Source organism: Castor canadensis, chromosome 1 (genome assembly GCF_047511655.1).
Source record: "Castor canadensis chromosome 1, mCasCan1.hap1v2, whole genome shotgun sequence".
Taxonomy (NCBI): domain Eukaryota; kingdom Metazoa; phylum Chordata; class Mammalia; order Rodentia; family Castoridae; genus Castor; species Castor canadensis.
The window spans coordinates 92,930,649-92,939,437 of record NC_133386.1 but is presented as its reverse complement, the minus strand read 5'-3'; positions in this window follow the sequence as shown (position 1 = coordinate 92,939,437).

Here is an 8,789-nt window from a genome sequence, read left to right as displayed (position 1 = left end):
ACACTTTGTAAGTAATAGGTGTAGGCAAGGACTTCCTCAATAGAACCCCAGCAGCTCAGCAACTAAGAGGAAGGATGGACAAATGGGACTTCATAAAACTAGAAAGCTTCTGCACAACAAAAGAAATGGTCTCTAAACTGAAAAGACCACCCACAGAGTGGGAGAAAATATTTGCCAGCTATGTATCAGACAAAGGACTGATAACCAGAATATATAGGGAACTTAAGAAACTGAACTCTCCCAAAATCAATGAACCAATAAAGAAGTGGGCAACTGAACTAAACAGAACTTTCTCAAAAGAAAAAATTCAAATGGCCAAAGAACACATGAAAAAATGCTCACCATCTCTAGCCATAAAGGAAATGCAAATCAAAATCTCACTAAGATTCCACCTCACTCCTGTTAGAATAGCCATCATCAAAAACACCGCCACCAACAGGTATTTGTGAGGATGTGGGGAAAAAGTAACCCTCGTACACTGCTGGTGGGAATGCAAGCTGGTACAACCACTCTGGAAAAAAATTTGGAGGCTTCTTAAAAATCTAAACATAGATCTGCCATATGATCCAGCAATACCACTCTTGGGGATATACCCAAAAGACCGTGACACAGGTTACTCCAGAGGCACCTGCACACCCATGTTTATTGCAGCACAATTCACAATAACCAAGTTATGGAAACAGCCAAGATGCCCACTACTGATGAATGGATCAAGAAAATATGGTATTTATAAACAATGGAATTTTACTCAGCCATGAAGAAGAATGAAATCTTATCATTTGCAGGTAAATTAATAGAACTGGAGGACATTATTCTGAGTGAGGTTAGCCAGTTTCAGAAGACCAAAAATTGTATGTTCTCCCTCATACACGGACATTAGACCTAGGGCAAATACAGTAATGGCATGGACTTGGGTCACATGCTAAGGGGAGAGCACATATGGGAGGTATGGGGATAGGTAAGAAACCCAAAACATGAAAGTATTTGATGTCCCCACTGTAGAGGAACTAATACAGAAACCTTAAAGCGACACATCAATATGAGAAGGGGATCAGGAACTAGTGAAAAGGTCAGTTTAAGACGAATCAGCTTGGGTTGTAACACATTTGTATATGGAAGCAATGCTCTGAATCTCTCTGTATAGCTATCCTTATCTCAACTAGCAAAAACACTTTGTCTTTCTTATTATTGTTTATGTTTTCTCTTCAACAAAATTAGAGATAAGGGCAGAACAGGTTCTGCCTGGAAGTGAGGGGGGGTGAGGGGGAGGAGGGGGCAGGGGTAGTGGGGAGAAATGCCCAAAAAACGCATGCACATGTGAATAAATGAATTAAAAAAAGAAAGAGAATTGAAACTACCATTGGAGGGATGTCAATGTGGATGTATTTTTGCAGAGACATGCCAAACAACTCTGTCTTTCAACAGTTTAAATAAATGGACTTGGAAAAATATCAATGTCATATTAGTCAAATCCACAGTTCTAAAAACTTAGGAAAAAAGACTAATATATTGCTTCCAGTGTATTCCCTGTTATTTTTGCACTAGCTTCAAGGTTTCAGGTCTGATATTAAGATATTTAATACACTTTGAGTTGATACTTATACAGGTGAAAGACATGGATCTAATTTCAGTTTTCTGCAGGCAGATATCCATTTTTCCCAGCAACATTTGTTGAAGAGGCTGTCTTTTCTTCATGGCATGTTTTTGGCACCTTTGTAAAAAATTAGGTGGGCATAGCTACATGGATTCATATACGGGTCCTCTATTCTAGTCCACTATTATATCTGTTTTTGTGGCAGTGCAATGCTGTTTTTATCACTGTGGCTCTGTAGTATGGTTTGAAGTCAGATATTGTGATGCCTCCAACGTTGCTCTTTTTGCTCAGTATTGCCTTGGCTATTTGCAGTCTTTTGTGCTTCCAAATGAACTTTATGATAGATTTTTCAATCTCTGTGATGAATGTCATTGGGATTTTGATAGGAATTGAATTGAACATGTAGATTGCTTTTGGTAGTATAGCCATTTTTACCATGTTGATTCTGCCAATCCATGAGCATGGGAGATCTTTCCACCTTCTGAAGTCTTCTTCGATTTCTTTCTTCAGTGGTTTGTAGTTTTCATTGTAGAGGTCATTCACATCCTTTGTTAAGTTTACTCCTAGGTATTTGATTTCTTTTTTGAGGGTATTGTAAATGAAATTGTTTTCCTGTATTCTTTCTCAATCTGTTCATTGTTGGTGTATAAAAAGGCTACTGATTTTTCTAAGGTGATTTTGTACCCTGCTACTTTGCTGAAACTGTTTATAGTGTCTAGGAGTTTTTGGGTGGAGTTTTTTTTTTTTGGGTCTTTTAGGTATGAAATCATGTCATCTGTGAACTTCCTCAGTAGAACTCAAGAGGCTCAGCAACTAAGAGAAAGGATGGACAAATGGGACTCATGAAATTAAAAAGCTTCTGGACAACAAAAGAAATGATCTCTAAATTGAAGAGGCCACCCACAGAATGGGAGAATATCATTGCTAGGTATACATCAGACATGAGACTGATAACAATAATATACAAGTTGCTCAAAAAACTAAACTTCCAAAAAAATCAATGACCCAGAGAAGAAATAGCAAGTAAACTGAACAGAACATTTTCAAAAGAAGAAATCCAAATGCCCAATAAACCCATGAAAAAATGCTCACCATCCCTGGCCACAAAGGAAATGCAAATTAACACTACACTAAGAATCCACCTCACTCCTGTTAGAACAGCTATCATAAAGAACACCACCAACAACAAATGTTGGCAAGGATGTGGGGAAAAATGAACCCTCACACACAGCTGGTAGAAATGCAACCACTATAGTACAACCACTATAGAAAACAATATGGAGGCTCCTTAACAAACTAAAAATAGATCTGCCATACAATCTAGCAATACTACTCCTAGGGATATACCTGAAGGAATGTGAGTCAGGTTACAACAAAGGCACCTGCACACACATGTTTTATTGCAGCACTATTCACAATAACCAAGGTACGGAAACAGCCAAGATGCCCCACTACTGACAAATGGATTAAGAAAATGTGGTATTTATACACAATGGAAGTTTACTCAGCCATAAAGAAGAATGAAATCTTGTCATATGCAGGTAAATGGATGGACTACAGAACATCAACTTAAGTGGAATTAGCCAGCCTCAGAAGGCCAAAAGCCATATGTTCTCCCTCAAATGCAGATTATAGGCCTAAAACAAATGCAACGATATTATGGGACATGGGTCACACTAAGGGGAGGCTGTGCATCGGAGGGATAGGGAAAGGGAAGAAAACCAAAAACTTGAATGTGGTGTATGTGCTCAAAGTACAGGAATGAATAGAGAAATCTTAAACTGTCTAGGTCCACCATGGGAAGAGGACTAGGGGAGTAAAGAGAACTGGTAGAGATGAATCAATTGAGGTTTTAATCATATATGCATGGAAACAACACAAGGAAACTCCCTGTGTAATTGTCTTTATCTCAAACTACCAAAAACTTCATGTTTCTCTTACTATGTTTCATGTTTTTTCTTATACAAAATCAGAGAACAGCAGCGCAGAACAGGTTCTGGCTGGGGTGGGGGATGGTACCAGTGGGTGGGGGTAGATATCAGGGAAAGGAGTAGGAGGACAAATATGGTGCAAATAATGTGTACTCATGTATGTAAACGCAAAAACGATACCTGTTGAAACTGTTCCAGAAATTAGGGGAGGGGGGGATGAAAGAGAGCAATGAAGGGGGTGAATTCAATTATGATATATTTGACACATTGTAAAAGCCTTTGTAAATGCTAGAATTATACCCCCACCCAGCAGGACAATAATTATAATTTTAAAAAAGACTAATATATTGGATAAAGAAGTAGGGATCACAGGCAGTTACAGTTGATCACACCTGTAGTTCCAGTACTGGAGACACTGAGGCGGGAGAACTGCTTGAGCCCAGGAGTTCAAGACCAGCCTAATCAACATAGCAAGACCCTGTCTCATAAAAACTAAACCAAAGCAGGAATCAAAAAATTTTTTAAAAGTCAGAATGCTGAATACGTATGCTATGGAGAAATGTAAAAGGTGCAAAGGCAAAATTATATTTTGGGTTCAAATGTTGAATTGTACAATTCTTGGGTAGAGGATATGTTGTTTAACTGATTATGAGTGCAATGAGTAAGGAGGAGAAATGTCTGCCAAGAAAACCCCTGTGGTTTAGACTAGGTTTATAGGAAGCTTCTAAGTGGTCTGGCTAGATTTTGTGTTGATAAGATCTCACCAGGAATCATTTCTCAATGATAGTTAAAAAGATTCCTGAAGGGAACCTAGAGGAAGGTGTCTGAACTAGCGAGGGGATCTAGAAGCAATGTCAAATGGTTTTAGGAAAATGGAATGCTCAATTTATAGAATAAAGTCCTGAAGGGAGTATGAGATGGGTGGTCTTGGTACAGTGTTTATACATAGAAGGATTCACTTTCTTCTGTATGGTTTCAGAAGACAAAGCAAGAACTCATGGGTCCAAGTTTAAGAAGATTCTTTTTTTTAATTCATTTATTCACATGTGCATACATTGTTTGGGTCATTTCTCCACCCTGCTCCAGTCCCCACCCTTTCCCCCTAACCCCTCTCAGTTCCAGGCAGGTCCTGTTCTGCCCTTATCACTAATTTTGTTGAAGAAAAGACACAAGCATAGTAATAAAGACAAAGCATTTTTGCTAGTTAAGGACAGCTATACAGAAAGATTCCTAACATTGCTTTCGTGTATCCATGTGTTACGACCCATGTTGATTCATCTTTACACTGGTTCCTGATCCCCTTCTCATGTTAACCTCTGTCACTTTAAGGTTTCTGTATTAGTTCCTCTGCAGTGGGGACATCAAACACTTTCATGTTTTGGGTTTTCTACCTATTCCTATATCACCCATATGTGCTCTCCCCTTGTCAAGTGATCCAAGTCCAACCACATTGCTGCATTTGCCCTAGATCTAAAGCCTGCATATGAGGAAGAACATATGATTTTTGGTCTTCTGAGCCTGGCTGACCTTGCTCAGAATGATGTTCTCCAGTTCCATCCATTTACTTGCAAATGATAAGCTTTCATTCTTCTTCATGACTGAGTAAAATTCCATTGTGTACAAGTACCACATTTTCTTGATCCATTCATCAATAGTGGGACATCTTGGTTGTTTTCCTAACTTGGCTATTGTGAATAGTGCTGCAATAAACATGGGTGTGCAGATGTCTCTGGAGTAACCTGTGTCGCATTCCTTTGGGTATATCCCCAGGAGTGGGATTGCTGGATCATATGGCAGGTCTATGTTTAGATTTTTAAGAAGTCTGCAAATTTTTTTTCCAGAGTAGTTGCACCAGCTTGTATTCCCACCAGCAGTGGACTAGGGTTCCTTTTTCCACACATCCCTGCCAACACATGTTGTTGGTGGTGTTTTTGATGATGGCTATTCTAACAGGGGTGAAGTGGAATCTTAGTGAGATTTTGATTTGCATTTCCATTATGGCTAGTGATGGTGAGCATTTTTTCATGTGTTTTTTGGCCATTTGAATTTTTTCTTTTGAGAAAGTTCTGTTTAGTTCAGTTGCCCACTTCTTTATTGGTTCATTGATTTTGGGAGAGTTTAGTTTCTTAAGTTCCCTATATATTCTGGTTATTAGTCCCTTGTCTGATGTATAGCTGGCAAATATTTTTTTGGTGGTCTCTTCAGTTTAAAGACCATTTCTTTTGTTGTACAGAAGCTTTTTAATTTTATGAAGTCCCATTTATTCATCTTTCTCTTATTTGCTGGGGTGCTGTGGTTCTATTGAGGAAGTCTTTGCCTATAACTATTAGTCCCAGAGTGTTTCCTGCTCTTTCCTGTACCAACTTCAGAGTTTCAGGTCTGATATTAAGGTCCTTGATCCATTTTGAGTTGATACTAGTACAGGGTGATAGACATGGATCTAGTTTCAGTTTCTTCCAGACGGGTAACCACTTTTCCCAGCAGCATTTGTTGAAGAGGATGTCTTTTCTCCATTGTATATTTCTTATGGGAAATCTAGGTGGGACTTAGAGGCACTGAGCTATTACAAGAAAGGCAGAAATCCAGGGGAAAAGGCAATTTTGTAAACAGTGTTTTCCTTTGCAAGAAGTTCTTAAAATTGGCTGGAATGATCAGTTTCAAGGATCTGGTCAATCTGAAGCTATTTAAGCCCTCCCATCCCAAGTTTCTGAGAGGGTCTATCAATGTGAACATCTGAAAAATATGTAATTTCTAAATTACTTTGGAAGAGAAAGAGAAACTGTCCCTTTCACATTTGTTCATATAGTCACTTTGAGCTAGTGACCATAATTCCTGTGTGCATTTCTTTGACATTTGCACAGCACAACTATATTTCTCTAAATAGATACAGATATTTTAGTTTTTAAAAAATTCTTGCAGTTTTCTGTGTCAGAGCATTGGGCCCTTCCCACACCATCTAAACATTACTTGACTTTTTATAACTATGCTCAATGAGGAACAAAGTTTTGAAAGTGTATTGTAAGAACAAAGTTAACTACAAACCAGGGAATCTCTGTACATCCTGTGACAATGGCTTAATTTCTATGAACTGCATTTCATTAGAGGTTGAAAAGACTTTAGCACCTGGCACAATGAAACAATTTTAGAATTCTCTCTCCATGCAGAAAAGAAGGAAACAACTGTGGGAGTGATATTTCTTTCTGACAAGGAAGAAAAATCAGAGGCTGAAGAAAAAAAATAGAACACTTCTTGGGAATTAAGAGAACCAATATAAGTGAGAAACACTCAGTAAGACATAAAATGAAATAATAGGAAATTATCCTAGGAGCTGAAAAACACTTAGACCAGAAACTAGAGCTTTCTATAGCCTTTCGTGGTTCCTTTCTAAGAGAGATATGCTTTGAGACCAAAGCCTATCTGGATCTTTTGAACAAAGTGATCATAAGATCTCTTATTTATAAAGTGGAAGAAAAGCTTCAGTTTTAGGAGTCTTATCTGAAATGTACAAATGTCACACTAACTTGAAGGCTATTAGTAATCAGTTCCTCTGAGAAGTCATATTTCAGAATGCTCTCTCAAATGTCTTGGTTACTAATAGCTTCTTCTTCATAACTGCCGTTATAACTTTCTCAAGAGGGCAAGAAAAGTACAAGAAATAATAGGTGGGAACTCTAGAATATTCTTCATAAATATGTCAGCTGCTATTAATCATAGCCACATGGTCCAGTTCTTAGCCTTCATAGACACCCACAACAAATTTTTGGTGACCAATTCTGAGGACAACTAGCTCACATTCAGTGTTTTGCCTCAATGTAAAGTTTTTGGTTCAATTCATTGGGGGAAACTTTGTGTATCAAGCAGTATAGACATTGATAAAAGTGACTTATTACCAGGGGAAGATTAAAACTGTTTCAGCCTGAGTGGCTGTACTGGATCTTAAACTGGTAAGTCCCTTGGGACTAGTGATATGGAAGGTTTGTCTTTCTTAATGCTTGGGGGATTGAAGATGTCACTTCAGGGACAGGCAAGCTCAATGGAGGGAGGAAAGAGGGGGAGTGAATAGGAATTTGCCACCTCCTATTGCAGCAGAAGAGGTGGAGTGACAGCCATCAGAAAAAGCCCACAGGACTTTCATCCTCTTGAGTGAGAAGTAAAAGTGGTCACTGGACACAGCTTTTTTGGGGTGTGCATAATCCTGGGTTCGAGGATAGCTCAGGGAGGAGAAGCCAGTATGTTCGTCTGGGGAGATCCTGGTCTCCTGCCGAATTAAGGAAGGGGACAATTGAGTTGGTGCACATTTGCTTTTGCTATCATAGAGGTATGATGAGGCTGGCACCCGAAGTGCTCTGGAGCTTCTTAACCCTGCACACATTTTTTTGTGGGTGATGAAGGGCGTCGATCCAAAAATACTAACTGAAGACAACAGGCCTCTTTTCTGCTGCCAGATGGGATATGGAGAGAAGGGGTTATTATTATTTTTTGTCTAAAGGCTTGAAGTTTTTTAATTTCAATCCCTTTTCATACTCTGTAGGATGCCTAGGTCCCTAGGCCTCCGAGCATCTCCAAGCTGTCCCCCACGTCCTTCCACAGTTTCCATCCTCAGTTGAAGGTGGGGCAGTCCCACCTAGTGTGGCTCTTCTCCTCACAGATGCCACCCTACTAGATCTGACATTACATCCAGAAGTGCAAAAACCCCTCATTCCTGGAGCTCAGCTGGGACACCTGTTTGTATACTGGCCCAATCCTGAATCCCACTGCAAAGAGGACTTGCTCCCTGCTCCCAAGTGACTGAATATAGGACAGTAGCCTGCAGCCCTTGCAGTAGCTGAGGCTTTGGTGAAGAAGGAGGCACCCATCTCCCATCAGTGCAGTTTAGCAGCATGAGGTCCCCAGGTGGCAGGCCCCTCCCTGGATAGGTGAACTGCAGCTCCAAACAGCACCGAGGGCTGATCCCTGACATGGCCTTCATACAGGTGTCCAAACCCTGGGCAGAAATGACCATGTGTGCGTGCACCCGAAAGTATATGTATGCACATGACTGTATGTGTTTTCTTGTGAGTGGGCATGTTCATTATTGGAAGGAGGAAGGTAGCTTTCTTCAAATGTCTGTTGATACTGAGATGTTAGTACATAAGAAAAAGAAATAACTTGTAAGTGTCCGTGTATGACTGGAATCATAGGCCTGTACCTTTTGAATATGGATTCTGGAATGTTTAGATCTGTAGGACTTTTCTCTGGAATGGTTCAATTTATCCTAATAATCA